Source organism: Mesocricetus auratus, unplaced genomic scaffold (genome assembly GCF_017639785.1).
Source record: "Mesocricetus auratus isolate SY011 unplaced genomic scaffold, BCM_Maur_2.0 Super-Scaffold_6730, whole genome shotgun sequence".
Lineage (NCBI taxonomy): Eukaryota > Metazoa > Chordata > Mammalia > Rodentia > Cricetidae > Mesocricetus > Mesocricetus auratus.
Window position 1 is genome coordinate 3948499 of NW_024429184.1, and position 21670 is coordinate 3970168.

Sequence of the window (21670 nt, forward strand, 5' to 3'; positions counted from 1 at the left end):
GTAGTTCTCAACCTTCCTGATTCTATGACCCTTTAAAATAGTTCCTCATGTGATGGTGACCACCACCCATAAAATTATTTCATTGCTACTCCATAACTGTAATTTTGCTACTGTTATGAATCCTAATGTAAGTATCTGATAGGCAACCCTCAAAGGGGTTAAGACCCACAGATTGAGAACCATTGCACCAAGAGGCTGGGACCATGGACTGAATATTTTCAACCATTTTTATTTATTTATTTTTTTGAAGACTTAACAGGAAACACAATCACATGACTTTGTTTTAGAGGGGAGGATAATTGGTTTTTCTCTGTGCACAATGCAGACACTTTCCTTTTCTCACACAGATGTGTATGAAAGGATAGAAATTACCCAGGAACCAGGACACGGGGATACAAGCCTGCTTAATTCAATAATACTTTTCAGTTGCGTGACAGGGCCCCCGGGAAGGTGAGCGTGAGGCAGGAGACGGAGCTCACTAGGAAACTTGTTCTCCTTCCTTTTCCTTGTGAAGAGAGAGGAATGAGAAGGAAGGAGGACCCTCAGAGGGAGCGAGAACCAATGGCTACTTGTTATGTAACACGAAGCCTGTACTGGAGGATGCTCAGCCATGGGAACTGGAAACCAGGGACTCACAAATACTTTCCTAAAAGACAACAAGAACAAACCCAGAGGCACAGACAACCAGAGCAAGGATTACAAGCACCTGGCTTTTAAAGGAAAAAGGCAGGCTAATTACAGCAATTTGATTGAGAAGTTATGTCATAGCTTGAGGCAGACAACAGGCAACTTGCAACCTCAGGAAGCGAGAGGGGAAGGGTGGCCCCTGAGGAGGAGGATAAGGCAGTATTGGGAGCCACAGAATCCCAGCCTGCAAGCCTTCATTTCACATATTTCATATTTCAAAGGTTTGGATCTTAATACAACAACATCCTTATGAAGGAAGTCTTTTCTTTGCGCTTTACAAGTAAAATTCAGTAGTTTTATTAGCTCAAGGACAGAGATTTTGTTCAGATGGCCCAGATAAGCTTTGGACAAGGCTGATTCATATTATACATGTTCCTCACTGTGACTTCCTGCAGTAGGATATGACCCATAAGACCCGTTGCCCTAGTTATCCGCACTCGGCTTTGGATTCCGGGCAGGCACTCACAGTAGCCTGCACTCACCGCGTTACTCAATTAAATGTCTGTTGCTGTCACTCACCCACAGTATTTGGACTTCTGTCTTGCTGGAGGCTGTCATCATCTCTCCCTGAGGTTCTCTGAGGTTCTCACCTGTGGTCTGGGCCAAAATGGACACCTCCATTCGAACTGCATGTGGGCAAGCAAGCAAGGTTTCAAGTGTATGTACAGGTGTAGGTGTGTGTGTGTGTGTGTGTGTGTGTGTGTGTCTGTGTGTCTGTGTGTCTGTGTGCAGGCGTGCATGTAAGTATGTGTGCGTGCAGACCAGAGGTTAATCTTATTCTCCAGTGTCCTTCCTCTGGTATCCACCACTGGTTTTAGATACAGGGTCTCGGACTCACAAGTAGAATAGGCTGTCTGGCCAGGGAGGCCCAGATCCCCTTCCGTCTCTACCTCCCTAACACTGAGATTACAAGTCACAAAACATGAGTGCTGGCACTGGACCTCACGGAGCCGTCTCCCGCTTCTCCCCTGGGGAAGCTTAAACCAGTGAAGGCAAACTTTATTCTAGAAGTGGTACCGTGTCCTGTTCTTTCTGAAAGCTAAGACTCAAGAAATATCCGAGGAACAGCACCCACGACCCCTGTGGTACCCCATACGTATATCACGATTGCTGTCTGTCTCCTCGTCTGTAGTGGCTGTAGGGGCAAAGGGCCTCCTAAGATTCAGTCACTGCTGAGTCTTTGCTGCCCAGAAGCTTCCCAGCGACAGTAGACATTCAACTAATGTTTGAACGAGGGGGGTGAATATTGTCACCACTGCCCTTCAACTCTCTGAGGCTCACGTCCCCTTGTAGAAAACGAAGCCAGGAGGGTGATTTCTTGTGGGGTTAGGGTTAAGGAGACACACAGGTTCTCCATCTATCATAAGTCCTAACCCATAACAAGTCTGTATAAAGGCAGATTATCTTCAGCCTCCAGTGGGAAAAGTAGCTCTTGCATTAAATACAACACACAAGGAAATTGGCGTTGAGGACCACCTGTGCAGCCTGGCAACACCCCAAACGAGGGCTATACTTTTGTCCCCAATGCAGGGAAATACTGATGCTCCTTCCACTTCTTTTTAATTCTAAATCGCATGAACCATTGGAAAATTCTGGAAATGGGGTGACCTTTCCAATCCCAGTTGAGGTGCAGGGAGCTAAAGCTACTAGCTGAGGCTTTCAAATACTGTAACAAGAAGAGGTATGGACTCAGCTGGGTAAATACTCATATTTCTTGTGTGATTGGCAAAATAATGTGCAAGCTATTAATGGGTGTGCTTGACCCATTAATAGCATCTAGACAGATTTATCAGCTGAAAGCTTTGCACAACACAAGCACAGCCATTATGGAAACGAACATGCAACTTTCCCAGAAAACTAAAAATACAACCGTCACACAATCTAGCAAAGCCATTTTTCTGTGTATAACCAAAGGAACTGAAATAGCGTAGGGAAGAGACACATAAACTCACCTGTTCATGTGACACTACCCAAAATAGCTTAGATACGGCTGTATCTGTGTTTGCTATCAACGAATGGACTAAACTATCTGACGCATACACGCAATGGAATATTATCCAGCCTTTAAAAAGGAGGAAATCTTGCCATTTGCCACAGATTAGTTGATCTTAGTTCTGTGTGGAATCTAATGAGTGAAATTGACTAGGAAAGGGGAAAAGTTCCAATTAGATCCGAGAAATAAAGGTTAGCGATGTCCTGTGCGGACTATCACAATGACTGCTATGCATTTCACGGTTATTTTAAAAAAGTAGACAATAAAATAACAAGAATTAGAGGTGATAGATTTCTTAAATGACCTGAGTCAGTCATTTATGATGTCAAGACATCCCATTGTACACCATAAGTATATACAAGTATTATCAACTAATTAAAAATAAAGTTAAATAACTTTAAAAACTCACTATTGTTTTCTTCATTTGAACACGAACAGAAAGATTTCTTGGTAACAAAATAAAAACCAAGCAAATTGTGTACAGGGTTGACCCTTTGTGGCCAGCCGCCACAGACACCTGAATTTCCCAGGGTCTGGTGCCTTGTGGGTGCCTGGATTCGGCAGGGCTGCCAGGCTCCAGTTTCCAGAGCTTGGGTTGCATGAGAAAAAAAAGAAAAGCACATCCTTAATTAACACCATAACAAAGCACTTCCCAGAGTGCTCTGTGGCTCCCTTCCCTGTGTATTGTTATGAGGTCATTTGCTTGGAAATGCATTGTTTGAAAACCTACGTGGAGTTAATTTTGAAATGCCCCAGATTGAACTGATGGTGGTGAGCCATATGTTTCCATGACACAGTGGACAGAGACAGGGATTCAGACCTAAAATGAGAGTCCACAGTCTACATCTCACTGGCTGTGTGACTTTGTGCAAATTATCAACTCTCCAAGTCTCTCTGGAAGCTCCGGTGAGAACGTCATGAGAATAACTGCAAAATTCCATCTATCAGCTCTTTTAAAGTTCAGGGCCTGGAGATATGCCTCAGCGGCCAAAAGCATAAAATGACCTTGTGTAGGATCAGAGTGTGGTTCCCAGAGCCCACACTGGGTAACTCACCTGGACCTCCAGCCCCAGGGGATCTGATGTCAGGCATCCGCATTTGCAGGCAGATACTCCATCCCCACACACACAGAATTAAAAACAAAGCTTTAAAAATACTTTTAGAATTCCAAGCACAACGGTGGCATTTGTAAGTGTCTGGTTAATTGTAAAGAATCTTTAACAAGATTCCTATTAATTTAAAAAAAAAAGCGAGTCTCTCTTCTTTTCCTCCTTAACCACCCAACATTCTCCTGTAGGCCCAATTAATGTGTGTGTGCGAGCCCAGTTACATACAGTACGGAAACACATCATATGTGCTGGCGCATTCATTTGCATGTATGATAATTATGCTTTATACATGTGTCCCTTCATTAGAATTCCCATTGTTCTTTGTAATTCTTTTCCTAGGTCATAGCAGTTGTCTGTGGACCAGATGGGCTCTCTTTGTGCTACTACTGCTTTCATCTAAAACAATGGAAATTCAGTGGACACCTGGCCCTGTTACTTCAGAGCCCCTGACCCACACAGCTAACGTTCAAAGTCCACAGTGTAGTCCAACTCTTACTAGGGAGGTCTGTGAGGGGTGATTTCCCCACATGGGGATTTTCGACAGTCTCAAGAGACAGTTTCAGATGTCAGAATGGATGGTGTTGTGGAGATCGCTGTTGACACCCATGAGTAGAAGCCAGAGCAAAACACCTTATTGCTGCTGCACAATCTCTCGTGCAGTCTGTCTCCTGGGAATGTCACGGTGCTGAGGTTCAGAACATGCCTAGCCTATGGATTCTCCTCAGTAACTCCTGCTGTCAGCAAGGCCAACATCACCTTGGACTCTGCCACAGCAAGTCAGTATCCTGTCTTCAGGTCATCGCCGTAGCTCCCTGACAGTGTAGGCCATCCGTCCCATCTAGGTTCTCACTCACTGTGACTCTGGTGGCGTCCGTGCTCCTCCTTCAACGCTTTCCAGCTGCATCCTCTTGCCCTTTTTAAGGTATCCCTTCTCTGTGACCCTCTGGAAGCCGTTTTCCTCCCTCAGCTCCTCTGCGTCTCTCTCTCTTTTGTCTCATCACTCGCCAGCTGGACCTTGTATGATGAAACCTTTTCTGGGCACCAGCGAATTGAGAGAGGGCCAGTCCGTTCTTTGTAGTCTCTGAGCCTTGTACCATCGAGGCACATCATCTTAGTAAATAGTCATTGGCCGAAACAGAGGGTAGCTGCAAGTCAGTGACCTCACGGTTACAGGTCATAGGGTCCCTGGGTGATGCTGTAAGGAACACCCCTAGCCTGGTGCTGTGGTTACACAGGACTCAAGCTGCCCATTGGGAATTTAGACTTGTTAGGATGAGACCTTTATTGTGGGTGTCTCCTCACCATTCCCATCTTGCATGTGGGAAAATCAAGGTTTGGAATTCAAGGGAAACAATGCACACAACAGTTGTGTCACCAGGGATTAACCTCCGATGCTCAGACCACTGAGGTCACCCTCTTGGCCTGCTGTGAGAACCATTCTCGTGATATGTGGTTCCCTGGGAACCTAGTTCTGGTGGGTCTTCATCTCAGAGATGAAGAAATAATCGTTGCGTGGCACCGTCATCAAAGGGAAGCGCATGTCACAGCCAGGGAGAGCACTGCTCTGGAGTCTTCAGGGTCAGGCTGATACAGTGGTGCACCGGTGTCTATGAACTAAGCCTGCGTTTGTTAACATTGTTCATGAGCTGGGGCCAGGACACTGTAGGACTCATGTGAGAACAGACTGTAACAGTCTTCACACCCACAACGGAACCCACTACAAATGGTTCCCTGATAATTATTTAAGCTCCTAGAAATCTGCAGCAGATCTGGAACAGCGTTGATTCCTGTCTGGGATGAGTCCTCCGTTCTGGGAGGTCTCCGTGTGAATACCATTTGTTACACATCTCTAAAAGCTTCCAGACTGCTTAACTCTCCCCAAGCTTTTTGGTTTAAGAGCACATTCCTGATCAGCGGGTCTGGGTATATCCTTTGTGCCTGGAGAAGGCTGTTCCTGTTAGTGTTGGACTGGGCCAGCACATAGCACAGACCGAAATATGTGACACCGCATTTCCAGACTGTGTGGCCTGAGAATACAATGCGGGTGGCAGTGGGGTCCCCCCACAGTTCTGAGAAGAGGGTGTCATTTTACAGGGTGGTCCCATTGCCCTGGTTGTAGTAGCCCTTCTTGGGCTGGCGTCTTTTGAAAAAAAAATCTCACACGAAGCTGGTTACAGGGTTTTCCCACTCTTGCTTTCTTTCCTCCAACAGAGATGTCCCTGATCTTGACTTGTGACAATGATGTGGCCATCTACAAATGTGTCTGGCCAGAATTTGTAGCTATTCTAGGGTGCATGGGTTCCCGCTGGTCACAGGCTGTCCACACCTACTAGAGGGTTTCTTTTCTAGAGTATCTCTTGTAGATGTGTATAGCCTGTTTACGTGGTGTGTAGCTGTCATTTGTCAAGTCTCCTTCTTGATCCTTTGGGACTCTTGTCACATTCAGGTCTTTGATTTATAACTGCTCAGTAAATTCCCCTCTCCTTCAGGATTTGTTATGCAAGAGTCCCGAGCGTGCTCGCAGCCCAGCAGGGAAAGATGTGGTGATGCCATGAAATGATGAATTTATAATGAAGCTTAGAGATCCAAGGGTAAGCTGGACATGATGGCTGACTCCCTATAATTCCAGCATGGAGGCAGGAGAATTCCAAACGGGATCTGGCCTAGTCTACCTAGTGAGTTTCTGGGTATCTTGGTCTACAGGGCAAGACTCTGTTTCAGAAAATCCAAGTAGGACAACCACGAATTAAGAAGGTCCCAGGGGAGCCCATAAGGAAGAGCAGGAGAGTAACGTCTACGACTTCACTAGTCCCAGGTATTCGGCTGGTTTTCCAATACCAGGCAGTGTCTCCCTCTTTCCTGTCCACTGGATAGTAAGCACAATTAGAGTGTTGGCTATGATCAACATATGCATGCCGCCGCCACGCCCCGGACATGGTTGTGGTTCATAGATGTCACAGCTTAGTGTAACTGTCAGTGGCTCCTCTCTTTTAGAAGCTTGAATGATGCTTTCTGGTACCATGAGAGCTAGATCTCAGCGGAGAGGCTTTCATTTCAGATTCAACATCAAGGCGTCTGGGCCTTGTGTCCAAAGGCCATGGTGTTTTCAGCAACAAGATACTTAACCTTTCACCTCTGGCGGCAACCCCGAAGGTAACAGCACTAACCTGCAGTGTTTTGGAGGGATCTCTTGAGACAACCCTGAGCAACAAACCCAAATGCATAAGACTAAGGGAGAATGAACATTTTTCACCTTTTATTTAAACATTTAACAACAACAACAAAAACTAAGCTAAACTGAAATTTTAATTAATCATTGTAAATGAATGAAAAAAAATATGTTAGACAAACGAAAACCAGAAAAGAAAAAGAACCAGGCATGGCCAAGTTTCCATCTTCCTAATTTTAGTGACACATAGCCACAGCAGAAAATCCTGGTCCTTTATGACAAGAGTTGCTATCGGAACAGAAACTTGTTCCTGACCTTGCCATTAGTGCCTGCTTCAGAGGACGTTGGGAGACACCCTGGGCAGACCAGTAGCTGAGAACTAGGAAAAACTCAGGGTGTATCTGAGAGATCAGGAGCAGCTGAGGGCTGGGATTAAAAGTACATTGCTCAGACCCCAAAAGAGCACTGGCTTCCCTGGTACCCATTCCATGGGGATAGCCGGGCTTCTTAAAACTTAGTACCATTGGAGTTAGCCATGATTCAAACCAAGGCATTAGTCCAAGGTTCCAGGTTAGTGGTGGAAGAGAGAGAGATTCAAACCAGGCTCCAGTGTCAGGCACTGAGGGAAGCGCCATGTAAACATCCCCATCTCCATCAGTGACATAAAACAGAGACCACTATCCACATCCTTTTGTGGTTGGAAGGCTTTTGTCTGTCTTGCCTGGCCCCACTGGACCAGTTTCTCTCCACCCACCAGTTCCCAACAGCTGATTATTAGATAACCACCCTGAGACTTAATAACTGTTTGGCCAATGGGTTAGGCTTATTACTGGCTAGCTCTCTCTCTCTCTCTCTCTTACAAATAAGTGTATTTCTACTAATCTGTGTATTTCCACATGGCTGTAGCTTATTGGTGGTGCCCTGGAATCTTGTCTCCTTGGCAGCCACATGGTGTCCCCTCAACTCCACCCTCTATGTATGTATGTATGTATGTATGTATGTATGCATGTATGTATGTGTGTGTATCTGCCCAGATTTCCCACCTAGCTTTACTCTGCTTATCCATTGGCTGAAACACCTTTATTCATCAACCAATAAGAGCAACACATATTTGTAACACACAGAAGGACGTCCCACATCGTCCATCAGTTGGGGAAAAGGAGGGTCAAAGAGGGGTGTAGCTCACCACTCTGAGTGCTGACTCAGGACTTTGCACAGCTAGCCAACACAAAGGTCAGACTTAAACCCATTATTCTTCAGGTCAAATTTCCTGTCACCGAGGCGGACAACCTCAAATTACGAGTAATGCATCATGCTTTACTTTTTCTCCTTTAAATGAAAAGCCGTTGCTTTCATTTGTTCTGCTCTCTCTGTGATAAACAGCGCAATTATTAAAGGCACATTGGGAGAAAGGAAAGGGCTTCTTTGCTTTACACTTCCCAATCGCAATTGTTCGCTGAGGGGGACTCAGGGCAGGCACTCAACACAGGAACTGAAGCGCAGGGCATGGAAGAGTAATGCCTACTGGGCTTCCTCCCCATGATTCATTCAGTCTGCTTCCTTCTTTGCTTACCGCAGTGGGGTGGGCCCCTCCTGCATCAGTTCTTAATCAAGAAAACGCCCACCTGCATGCCATTGGGCCAACTGGATGGAGGCAACTTGTCAACCAGCGTTCCCTCTTCCCAGATGACTCTAGCACGCGTGAGGCTGAGGAAAACTAATCAGCCCCTGGGCCTGCCATGAGGTCATCTTTAGCCAGTCACCTTCCTACTTCACAGATCTCTGTCTCAAGTAGCCTTTCTTGGGTTCACTGGTTGTATGGCGGGCTTGGTTTTCCTATACCTCTTCACCTCAGCGTCACTTCTTCAGGGGCCTGAGTGCTTCCTGAGTTTTCAGTGTGGAAAACTTCTCCTCGTCTTGACACTCCATGTCCATCCATCAAGCAGCAGAGATGTTGGTCCCCACATGGTCCTCAGGATGTACGGAGCTGCGGCGTCATCTTAGCTTTGTTCCGAGTACACCTCAATCTTCTCCTAAGGTCCATGCCTAGCCAGCTCCTTGGGTTACTTCAGTCGAGAAAGAAATTGCCCCGGGTTATCTCAGCTTTGGGTTTAGCATGCTTCCATGGAAAGAGATGGGGTTCGGATGCCATCAGTTCTAGTACTTGGCTCTGCTCCTTACTAGCTATTAAATTTGAGCAAGACTCTTTACTTCTCTGAGGCTCAAGTTCCTCCTCCGTAAATGGAAACCCTAATGTTTACCCACCCCCATCCCCTGCCAGGAGTCTTTTGAGAATCGCTTGAGAAGATCTTGGCATTGTTTCTGGCCCCTAGGGTGTTGCTACGATCAGTATTCAATGTGACCCATGTTGTTCTGGACCCCTTCCACTCCGTCTAAATGAGTGGCACATCACCCAAAGCATCCTTTATCATGTTGAGCATATGGAAAGTAGGGCCCCCGTCTTATTCCTCCAGAGTGTGCTTCTGAGTCCCAGGCTCAAGTCAGCCTCCACAGCTCAGGAGCAAATCATAGGATCTGTGTGCATGCAAGGCAGTGGTAACAGTTAAGATCAGATGAAGAAAATGATGCGTTCATAAACCATAAAGGCTGTGTGGTTCTGTTTCCTTTTATGATTTTATTTTAAAATCAGATTTACCCCAGTACAACTGGCACACAATGTGATGCCTACATTTTAAGAGTATGTCTTGATACATTTTGACAACTTTGATACGCAGTGTAACTAACTGCCAGTTCAAACCCAATACAAGACATTTTCACCACTCCCGAGAAATTCTCCCATGATCCCTTGTAGTTGGTGCCTTTACAAGCCTGGCCTCGGGTTAACACTCCTCTGATTTCTCTCACTATGTATCAGTTTAGCCTCACTGGGCGCTTTGGATGAGTGATGTCATAATAGATGTACTCCATCATTTTTGGTTTAATTCAGCATAATATTCAAGATTTATCTTTGCGGTTGCATCTATCAGGAATTTGCTATTTTTTTTTATTGCTGAAGAATATTCTGTTGAGCGTAACACAGTTGGTACTAAGTTGTAGTCATTTGGATTATTTCCAGCATGGGGAAACTTTATAAATAAAGTTGCTTTTAAATGTTAATGTGAAGTCTTTGTGAATACACTTTTATTTTCCTTAGAAAGTAGATACCTAGTATTGTAGTTGTTGACATATATTAAATATATGATTAACTTTAAAAGAAACCACGTAATTGTATTCCAAAGTGATCACAGCATTTAAAAAAAAACAGGCAACAGTGTTTGAATTGCTCCGTGTATTTGCCAACACTTGGCACTGTCAATCTTTTAAATTTTGCCATTACCATGGGAATATAATGAGATCTAATTAGATTTTTATCTGCATAGTTTTATCCACCTTTTATGTATGTATGCTCAATTGAATATCTAATTATAAATTATATGTTCAATTATTTCACTCATTAAAATATTTTAGATGTATTTGTTGTATTGTATGGGTATTTTGTCTTCACATATATGTGTGCCTGAAATAGCTCTTAAAGTTCATAGTAAATCTTTTTGTCTAGCAGGGTGAACCACTCACTTCTTTTCCTCTTCTGCTTTTGCTATTCCTCGTCCTTGGCAATGTGAGGTAAAACTGTGAATCATCTTACCTCCTGGAACTTTGATGGAGGTATGTTAGATGCACAGATCAGTTTGTACATCCGTTGTTTTCTGATCCATAAACATAGTATTCCTGTGTATGCACTTAGCTAGATTTTAAAATATTAACCCTAATGAGTTTTTTGCTCTATAAACAATTACTATTGACATGGAGCTTACCGGCACTAAGAATAATTAACAATATTGAGTTTTTATCTATAAAATAAACACCTATATATTTACTTAGATTAAAAATTTTTTTCCAAGAATTCCTTTTTTGCAAGATTTTCTCAATTGATTTACAGCACTTTTGTGTTTTGACATTACAAATAGCACTTTAAATTTAATTTTCTAATTGTTACTTTTAAGGTTTACAATTGGAGAGCTAGTCCTGCTGTCATAATCTGACATAGCCAGAAACAAGATTTAATTTCAATAATAGTCATGGAAAAGCTGCAACACAATGCCCCCCCTTTTTTTTTTCAAAATGTTTCCATGGGTTGTAGCTGTAGCTTGTGTAGCATGGATGAAGTCGCAAGCTCGATTTCCAGCACAGCATAAGCTGAGCATGGTGGCACATGTCTGCAATTCTATCACTTAGAATATGGAAGCAGATGGATCAGAAGTTCAAGGCCATCTTCACCTACATATTGAGTTTGAGGACAGGCTAGAACACGGTGGGATCCCATCCTTAAAGCAGAAAATAACGTTTTCAGGACTCCACAAAACAAAGTCTATCAAAATTTCTATTAGGTCCCTGAGCATTAAATACACAGGTGTGTGTGCGTGTGTGCATATGTGTGTGTGTGCCTGTGTGCGTGTGCGTGTGAGTGTGTGTGTGTGTGTGTGTGTGTGTGTGTGTGCGCGCGTGCTGCACTTTACTTTCTCTGGGGCATGCATAAGCCACGGGCAGCTTGTGAACAGGGCGTGTGCAGTGATGCGCTTGGGCCATGCCTGTGTGGAGGAGCAATATGAGCCACACCGTGAGTCTTCCCAGACCTGGCTGAGGTCCTAGCTTCAGTTAGAAAACACTGGAAGGGGTCAGTACTGTCCATTCCCAGCCTCTTCTCCTCTTCTGCTACTACGCTGCGAATGTATGTTTCTCTTATTAGTTGATGAATAAAGCTATTTCGGTCAGTGGACAGGCAGGACATAGCCAGGCAGGAAGTATAGGTGTGGCTACCAGCCTAGCAGAATTCTGGGAAGAGAGGTGCAGAGAGTGAGTTGTGAGGAGACCTATGTAGCTGCATCTCTGGTAAGCCAATCCCATGTGTATATATGTAGATTAATAGAAATGGGTTAACAATTAAGAGAGAGCTAGCCAATAAGAAGCCTGAGCATAGTCCAGTTTAGAATTAAGATAAGCCTCTGTGTATCTCTTTGGGACTGTGGGACTGGGTGTGACATAAACACACACCTACATCTACCTCCACGTCTTTGCGGTAGCTGACACTGCCAGTGTCCTCAAAGTGTCCATCCGATGCTTGCACATTCAGCATACTTTAACAAGGTTGCCGGCGCTTGGAAGGCAGAGCCAGCAAGGCCACTCAGTGGTCTCCAGTGTTTGTTGATTTATTCTCTTCCTTTATCTGAGCACGAGGGGAATCTACTGTACCTGTGAGAAGGAGAGCCAGTCCTAAAGGCACACACAGAGACCAAGCAAATGTTGCCTGATATCAATTGTGGATTCTGAAATAAAACTAAACCTGGGACTGCACTGGTATGGGAATGGAAAGATGTGGAGGTCAAAGGTCTTGATTTTGTCAGCATTTCTGTGTCTAGCCCAGCCCTCGTCACATAAAAGAGGCTTACTGGTGAGTGACTGCGGTCTCCTGAGCCCCACAGCCACTAGACATTAGATTGCAAGGGTCGAGGGCTGGTAGTCTCAATCTCAGCTTCAACTCTATCATTCATGAACCTTTTGGGGTTTGTGGGACTTAAATGAGTTACTAGAGTGAAAAAAATCTATCGCCATGGAAATGAAGAAAGAAAAATCAAATCGCTATTGCCATGCTTATGGAAGAATACTTACCACGCCTTAGCTTTTTGGTTTTTTTGTTTTTGTTTTTTGCTGTATTGGGAGATGTTTAGGCACAGAAACTGACGTTGGTGTTTAATGGCTCCTGGGCTTGTTCTTTGTGTTAGCTTTCCAATTCCTCTGGATCAACTTTTCAGCACGAGCAGAGGTTAAGCAGTGGCCCTCCGAGGAGGGAAGAGAGGGAGCTGACCTATGAGAGGAGATAATGACATCAAAGTTGGCGCACTCATCACTTGCATCCAGGCGTGCGTCTCTGACGCCCTTGAAGCTGAACTAAGTTGAGAGTCCATGTTTCTTGCAATTGACTGATTGACGTTCTTCATGAATCCGTTCATTCCCTGCATGAAGATGGAGTTTAGTATGACTCTTATCATGAAGTCCAGATGAGTGGGCGGTTTACATTAACAAAGTCTTCTGTATCTGCCAGAACTCTGAGATACAGACTAAGGGGGTTTGTTATGATGGATATTTTCTTGGGCAAGAGATTCTTTGGCTATGTGTTACTGCTGAAATATGATTGCCCTGTGGCTGCCAAAAAGAAATCAGCTTACTCTGAGGACCATTCTTCCCTTTTATTACTTGAGAGATTGATGACCTTGGCTTGTGCTTCTTTAATTGAAAGTTGGCAAGATTTGATCATATCAAGTGACCTAAGAGCACAAAGCTTACTCCTGCCTTAGAGAAGAGGGTTCTAGAATCAATATCTGATGCGTGGTGCTTTTCCAGTTGTATCCGTGTGTTCGGGTTTCCATAATAAATTACCATAGACTGGGTGGCTTGAAAAATAGACACTGAACCAGGCATGTTAGTGCATGCCTGTGATCAGAGCACTCAAGATGCTGTATCAAGAGGCTTATGAGTTAGACGCCAGACTGGACTACATCTCAAGAACCTGTCTAAAACCAAACCAAATAAACAAGCAAGCAAACAAACAAACAAATAATCCCAGATATTCATCTTCTCCCTATTCCGAATCCTGCAAATGCATAAGCAAATTGATGGAAAGTTTATTTCTTCCAAGGCCTCCATCTTCTTGGCTTGTAGCTAGGCATTTTCCAGTTTCATCATATAACCTTTTCTGTCTGTGCATGAACATCCTGATATCCTTATCTTTTCTTATAAGGATATTGGGGGACATGGTGGCTAATGTTTATAATATAAGGACTTAGACACAGGCAGGATCATGAATTCAGGTCAGCTTGCACTACACAGAGAGACCTTGGTTCAAACTGTTACCCTTCCCTGAAGAAAAACAATACCAGTCATATTAGAGACCATCCTTATGACTGAATTAACTTTAATTGCCTCTTCAAAGACCCTAGATTAAAATATACTCAGAGGGGCTGGGAATTAGAGTTTCAATACAGGCGTTCCCCATGGGAGAATCTATCAGCCCACAACCCCATCAGGGCCCCTGTCACCGCCTCCTTTCCAAAGCCCTCAGCAGAGGAAGAATATGGGAGATCATATGTAATTTGTAGACACCCAAGATCCCTGTGAGTCACTGAAGGGAAGGAAGTCTTGTTTCCTACGAGAGCAAGACCAGGGAAGAACCTCACACAGTTTTAGTTTATTTTGCTTGTGTGTGTCTGTGTCTGTGAGAGTGTCTATACACACATGTCGATGGGTGGGGAGTCAGAACAAGGGATTGTATCCTCTGGAGCTGGAGGTACAGCTGGCTGTGTGCCTTTGGATGTGTATGCTGAACTCCGGACTTGAGAAAGAGGATGAAGTGCTCTTAACTCTTGAGTAGATCATCTCTCCATTCATTCCTTGAAGACCATTAACTGAAAGGCAGGTGACTTTGGGGGGCCTTTTTTGAAAGGTTGCCTCATAGAGAAAAAGCCAGACTGGTCACTGGATTTGTAGCAGGGCTCTAATGTCCTTATGAACTGTCAGAAAAAGAGCTTCTATGAAGAGAGACCTTTCTGAGCCCACAGCTGAATGAGTTCAGGTTCCACACACGCTCTGCACATTTTTACACTCGTTCTGCTACAGACCCGAGACACCATAATGTCTCCCTTGAACTGCTGTGTCATGTGTGTGCTGCAACAATTGCACCGGAGAGAAGGTCAGGGTCAACTCGTGTCTGAGAGACGATGGAGAAGCAGCTGTCAGGTCTGTGGGAGACCCTGCAGGGTGTGTGTGTGGAGTAGACAAGAGAAGCAGCCCCGGACAAAGCTGAGGAATCCTTGCCCCCCCCCGTGGGGGTGCTTATAGGACTTGTCTCTGCCTACCTGTCATCAGAAGGAAGCAGCCAACAAACCTGAGAAGGTCCCTGCCTTGTCTCAAATGAGAAGCTCTAGTTTCAGGCAGGGTGGTGACAAAGGCTACCACTGTCCCAAAAGCTTAAATTTCCATGGGAGGTCATGTAAAGAATGGTGGAGGATGACCCATAACCCTGGACCCCCACAACTAACTAGGCATAACTTTTGGGTAACGAACTTAGCTGTCTGTGAGCCTCACTTTAACACTCTCTGGAATGGGTAGAAAGAGCTTCAAGTGCCCCCAGTCTCACGACTAAGTCAACCATCCTTGTCAGCCCCTTGCAAATGGATCGTCCCAGGTCTCAGAGGCACAAGAGCAATTGACGTGAGTCACTGCAAAGCTTGTGTTCTTAAAGCCATTGATTTCTGAGGAATCTTGTACAAACTCTGAAATATCAGCTTCCAGCAAGCAGCATTGAAGGGAAATAAATCACCCCCTCTTCAACTGCTCACTTCTCTAAAAGAATTATCGGCATTTACTTTTCAGTTAGGATGCTTACTCACCTAGCGACCTTTGGGAGCCGAGCCGCACGCGTAACGAGTATTTCTGGGGTGTAGGGGGAGAGATGAAAAGGTCAGAAGGGTGCACGCGGTAGCTCTTCCTCACCTTTAGTGTGGGTTAAGAGTTCAGAAATTGTCACAGAGCAAGTTGCCTTTAGGAAGATCACCGGGCCTTTCTTATCCTCATCATACAGCCACGGGATCTCACTCCTGTGTTTAAAATACAGGCCATGAAAGTATTTCTTCATTCTACCTAAGACAAATTAATGATGCAATGATTGGCCGTTGGGCCAATGAGACAGCTCAGCAAGGACAGGTGCTTGCAGCCACGCCTGCTGACCCCTGAGTGAAAGGAGGCAGCCCATGCAGAAAGCTGTGCTTGGACCTCCACACATGCGCTGCAGAGCACGTGAGTGCATTCGCTCTCCCTACGCCTCCCCCACCACACAAGTAAACAAAGGTAGCATAAATAACCATTTCCTGAAACTCCTATGTTCTTACATGCCGGTCATTAATTAAGAAAAATAATTTAAACAATTGTGAGGCCTTAAATTTAATCAAGGCGGTTACTTTACGTCAACAGGAATGTCTGAAGTGTTTGTGTTTAGCCAAACAAACAGATTTATCAGTGGGAGAACTTCTTTTAAAATAATTTCCCTCGAAAAGCACCTTCATTCAACCTGAAGGAAGAACCTAGACCAATCTCATCTTCTTGCTTTCCTTCTTGTTGCCAGCTTAGTCACTGGGACTCAACAACTCTTGGATGCATGTAACAGCTTGGCCTCCTCTTGCCTAACCACACTGCTGGAACTGGTCTTCCTTTCTGATTTCCCTGCTGTCATAGGACCCATAGTCTTCTTTAGCACTGCGGAGTGCAGTCTCTGTCTGTTTACAGGTTGATCTTACCATAGAACAAGTCGGGCAAATCTCTGGGCTCCGAACTCACAACACATCTCCAGGCACATGGAGGAAAAAGCATGACCTTTGAGCTGACCCCAGGGCTTCTGTGAGATCTGTTCAGGTCTGGATTGCTAATGAGTTCTCCAGCATACTGCTAACCACTCCAGGACACGGCTCTTGATACACTTCTTCGCTCTGGACTGTAGTCACACTGTCTTTATTACATAGAAGGCGTTCCCTTTTTTTTTTTTTTTACCTTGCCAATGGATAATCCCATTTCACCAAATTCCTTCACAGTGCTCAATGTTGAAGACGGACCCCACAGGTAGGGGTTAATAAAAAAAACCGATTCCATCACAGGAATTAATCAGAATGCCTTTGAAAAAGCTGTTAATGCCCAACAGGGAATAGTGCAGCAATAGAGATGGTGTTAGCACCAGCAGGAAGCTTCCAGCATTCCCGGAGCTGGAAGACAGGAGAAGGGGATTGTGTTCCTGGATGACAGGAACTGCCAGTGGCAGTGTGTGTGGGCTGGGGGTGGGGGCTCAGCCACTGTTCAATGCTACCTGAAACACAACCAAACCCAGGCAAATTCCAGCTTCTTGTCTTCTGAGTTTCCTTTTGGCTGAACCCAGCCTGCAGCCAGTTGGTAAAGACAGAAAACGAAGCTTTCACTGTACAACCCTTCTGTTATGCCATGAGCAGGAAGACTGGGGGGTGCATCCCAAGGCTAATCACTCCTAAGCCCCTCCCCACAACATCTCCTTATTTCCGGTTGGAATGCTGAGTCCTGGGGCTCACTCTTCTGGCATTTGGGTGTCTAGGGCAGTTGATTAGAAGTCAACTGGAGGCAAGGACTCTCTTTCATTCTAACCCAGTGCTTGGATCGTTGTAGTCCTCCGTATTTATTAAAGAGAGAATGGTCTCCATGGCAGGAGAGTTGGGGTGGTAATTGAGAGAGGGTACCCCATGAATACAGAGTCAGTCAGAGGGGCGAAACAGCAGTAAAAAACAGGAAGTGCTTTAAGGCTCACAGCTGTACAAGCTATTGGTAACAGGCTCTCTCTTGTTTTGTGTTTATTTGATTTTTAGATTGGTCTTACTCTTATTGTATTGTTTTTCTGTGTATTTACACACACATGGACGCGGGCATCCACAGAGGCCTGAAGAGAGAGTCAGATCCCTTGGAGCTGTAGTTACAGGTGGTGGTGAGCTATTGTCATGGGTATTAGGAACAGAACCCAGGTCCCCTGAAAGAGCAGCAAGGGTTCTTAACTGCTGAGCCATCTTCCCAGCCCCAGCAGACTCTCTGATTTCATTTTCTTTGTTGTGGCATCCACACTGGGAAATCCTGTGCAAGTCTGCAAAACACCACTTGCAATTATGTTTCCCAGTGTTCCCGATGACCAATCCAAGGGCAAAAGCACTTCTCAACTCTCCACATACTAAAGGGCTGGTCCTAGACGTGGATTCTGAGCCCCATAGGGGGCAGATAACCCTTCTGACATCCCCATGCCTGCAGCTGCCTTTGCAATAAATGAGCTTGTTTTGACTTTTCTTTTTAAAGGCTTTGGTGAGGGTGGTTTAGTGCTGGGCTTTTTAACTTTTTCTCTTTAAGAAGAAGCTTCTAGATTCTGAATCGAGGCAAAATTTGATGTAGGTCTGAGTTAGCAGCTTCTCTGCTTCACACATATTTGTATTTTACATTTCATAAAATGACGTCGCTCTCCTCTGCACTAGCAGCTTCCCTTACATATATTTATAGTGTATGTTTCATAAAATGGAAAACCAGACCTTTGCCAAAACAAAATAGGATCTTCTAGTTGAGTCTCTTCTTACAGACTCCTAATCCCAGCACTTAGGAAACTGAGGCAGAGTTATCACAGACTGGAGACCAACCCGTGCTACAGAACAGGAAAATTTGCAATCAATCAATAAATCAGTCTGTCAATTTACTGATAAAAATGTGCATTTATAAATGTTTACTTTCTAATTTTAAAACTGACACATGTTACATTGTAACTGGAGACTTTAATAAAGTATTTAAGAGTAGAAAATATACTATAGTTAATACTCTTTAGAAATGATTTACAATATATACATTTATTCATATATATATGGCCTATATAATGTATATAGCCTTTTCTTTCAAAATCGAACCATACTTTGTATATAGTTTCATTAGCTGCTCTTGTACCTAACACATAAATCATAACAAGTCTTCCTTCTTTAACAAGCATGAATTCAATTTTAAAGTCTGTGTTATAGTCCACTATGTCATACCTAACTCTCTGCTGCTGGGCACTGCGCTTGTCACTCAGGGGTTCTGAAATGCAATGCCTGGGTCTTACATTAGTTTTGTGTTGCTGATCCAGCAAGTCCCTGCAAACTCAGGCCCTAAAAACAACATATTCTCTATTAGCATAGAGGTCAAAAACCTAAAGCTAGTGTTCCAGACTTAAGGTCAACCCATCAGAGAGGCTGGTTCCTCCTGGAGATGCTGAAGGACTCCAGGTTTGGGAGGTTCTTGAGCTCTTAACAAAGTCCACTAGACCACCACTTTCACTGAGGAATGCTCCTCTCTCTGACGACCTTTTCTTCCTGTCATACGGTCCATTGGGATAACATCGGGTTTGCCTTGAAAATTCGAAGCCAGTGCCTCATCCCAGCATCCTCACTGGACCACTGATGCAAAGCCCCTTTGCCTTTCCCTCCTCTATGTCCCCTCCCCTCCCCTCTTCCTGCTCCTCCTTTCCTTCCCTTTTTCCCCCCTTATGGCACTGAGAGTAGAATCTAAGGCTTCAAGCATGCCAGGCAAGCACTCTAACTCTGAGCAATATTCCTAGTCCCAAAGTCCCCTTTTCTTACACACCAGGGTTCTTTCACTGTGCACTCAGCACCACTGTCTTCCTCTTGGCTCTGGACAGCATCGTAGGCATGTTTGCAAGCCTACTCTTTGGTTACTTTGTAACCAAAGTAAGATACAGGAGAACCAAAAAGCAAAGAGAGTCGGCATACCCAGAAAGCTCTGACTCTGCCGCTGATTTGTTGGACGTGGCCTTTTCTCTGCTTTGGCATCCTCTGTAGATGACTGGGCTGCAGATTCCTTTGGCATAGAACAACACTTCATAATTCTTCAAGCTGAACCATTGCAACAGAGAAAGCAAGGACATAGTCGGGGGGGGGGTAGACAGAGATGGCGAGTGGCGGTGTCCCACAACTGAACGCACTGTGAGCATGATTGAAGAATTGGAATCTTAGAGGAAAAGCATCGCCTTGCACTTAGTAAATGCTGTTTACTCAGGGCCCACTGCGCGAAGGTTGCTCTGTGAGTTTCACGGGTAATTGTTACAGAAATCCCACAAATGACAAGACGCTCTGCATAATTTTCAAATAGTTTAAAGAGTACTCTCAAGGCTCCATGGCAACGGTAGATAGATTGACTGAGGCTACATGTAACTTGAGGCTCTTTCACGTCTGTAAGTTTCCAGTGAACTCAGAACCGAGGAGAAATTCAGTCTAGCTGCCTCTCCTCTAAACCAGCAGCATGTCTAATTTGCGTGTATATTTCTTGCTTTATAAAATGAAAGGGTCATGCATTGTTCCCATGCATCTTGATGCACATCTGTGTGCACGTTAAATAGAAGCTACTGCAGTCATTAGAGTCTGGGCTTACCTAAACGTCTGTGACCACAGTACTCGGAAGGCAGGGGCAGAAAATTAAAAAAAAAATCAAGGAAAGCCTGGAATACATGATACCCTGTCTCAATCATAAACCAAAGACAGGGACAACAAGGAGACCTGCCATACGGAACATCTGGTGACTACTAAAAGACTCTGGACTTGATGTTTCTGGAGCAACTGGTAGCACTGTGTTATTAAAAAAAAACTGGCCTTTTTTTGTATTAGTGAATGTTCACCCTTTGGTGCTCTGTGTGTGTGTGTGTGTGTGTGTGTGTGTGTGTGTGTGTGTGTGTGTGTGTACTCGTGCATGTGTGTCCAGTTGCATGTGCCTGTAGGTACTGTGACCTGGTCCATCACCCTCGGTCTTACTCCCTTGAGTGTGGGCTACCCACTAAACCTGGAGAGAGGCTGGCAGCCTCATTAGCACTGTTTCCAGCCACCTGCCCCTAACAGTACCGGGGCTACAGTATGACCCCATCTAGCATGAGCCATGCATGGTGGGGATTCATACTTATGCCTTGGAGCCCTTTCCCTGGCCCTTCAGTCATTGTGATGAAGTTTAATGGGCAGTTCTTGTGAATCTCCCCAAAGAGTGGAAGAGGGTCCCCGCTTCTTTCCTGCCCTGGGCTGTGCTGAGGGGACTCAGTCCCCTTCCCTCTGGCCTCCTTATTCATGGCGCGGACAGTGTGCGCTGCTATTACGTGGCCTCTTATTCGCCAAGTTCCCTTCTGTATGGGAACCAGATGCCAGCTGAAGTCACAGTTCTGGGCAGCAGAAGTGAGGCTGGGATGCCTGGCCAGATGACGCTGCATTTCGGGCACGTGATCCCCTCTCCTCTGCCTGCCACCCCCAGCTCCCGCCACCCCACTTCTGAGAGTCAGTCTCAGATGTAGGCCTTTCCAGGTGCTGCTGACCAGCCCTGCTTTTGTGTTTGTTTGTTTGCTTAAAAATAATTTGTAGTTGCAGCTTCGTTTAGAGCAAAAGTTCTGTTTGGCTGTCAAAAGCTGAAGCTAAGAGAAATTTTATCCACACAGTGGGTGCTGCATGTACTTTGAAAAAGCCTAGATTGATAGGGTGAGTGATTACGTAACTTGGCTAGCCTCTAGTAATATTTGGAGGACATTTAACAAAAGCACAGTAAACTAATCATCCAAGCAGACAAAAACCAAATACAAACAAGCCCGGGAAAGCAGGAAGGGGTCATTTCAAACATGCTGGTGACCAGTTAGAGACAGAGTGGTGATCCCATCTAGCTAGAGCAGGCTACAAGAGCTCACAAGAAACCCCACCCCCTGCCCCGCCCCCTCAGAATTAAGCAGTTCCCTCGTGGTTAGATCGACTCAAAAACCCCACTTACTATTCACGGATGTGTGCAGAAGGAGGACTTACGTTAATGATGAAATGGGACAAGTGTTGGAATGTTACTAGTTGTGTGACTGAGGACTTTCTACTAAAACAATGGCATCCTCATGACATGCTGTGGAGAAGTCCAGACCAAAGGAAGAGCGCGTGCTATGAATAAAGGACACATCAGGCTCTTGTTTTTTGTGTCTGTGTTGCTTTGAGCAGTTTGCTTACCCTCTCTGAGCTTCAACTTGAGCATCAGAAGCAACGTTGAATGGATGGATTTAAAATGTGATGGATCTCAGCGCTGGGAATGTGGGTGCATTTGTTTACAGAGGAATGG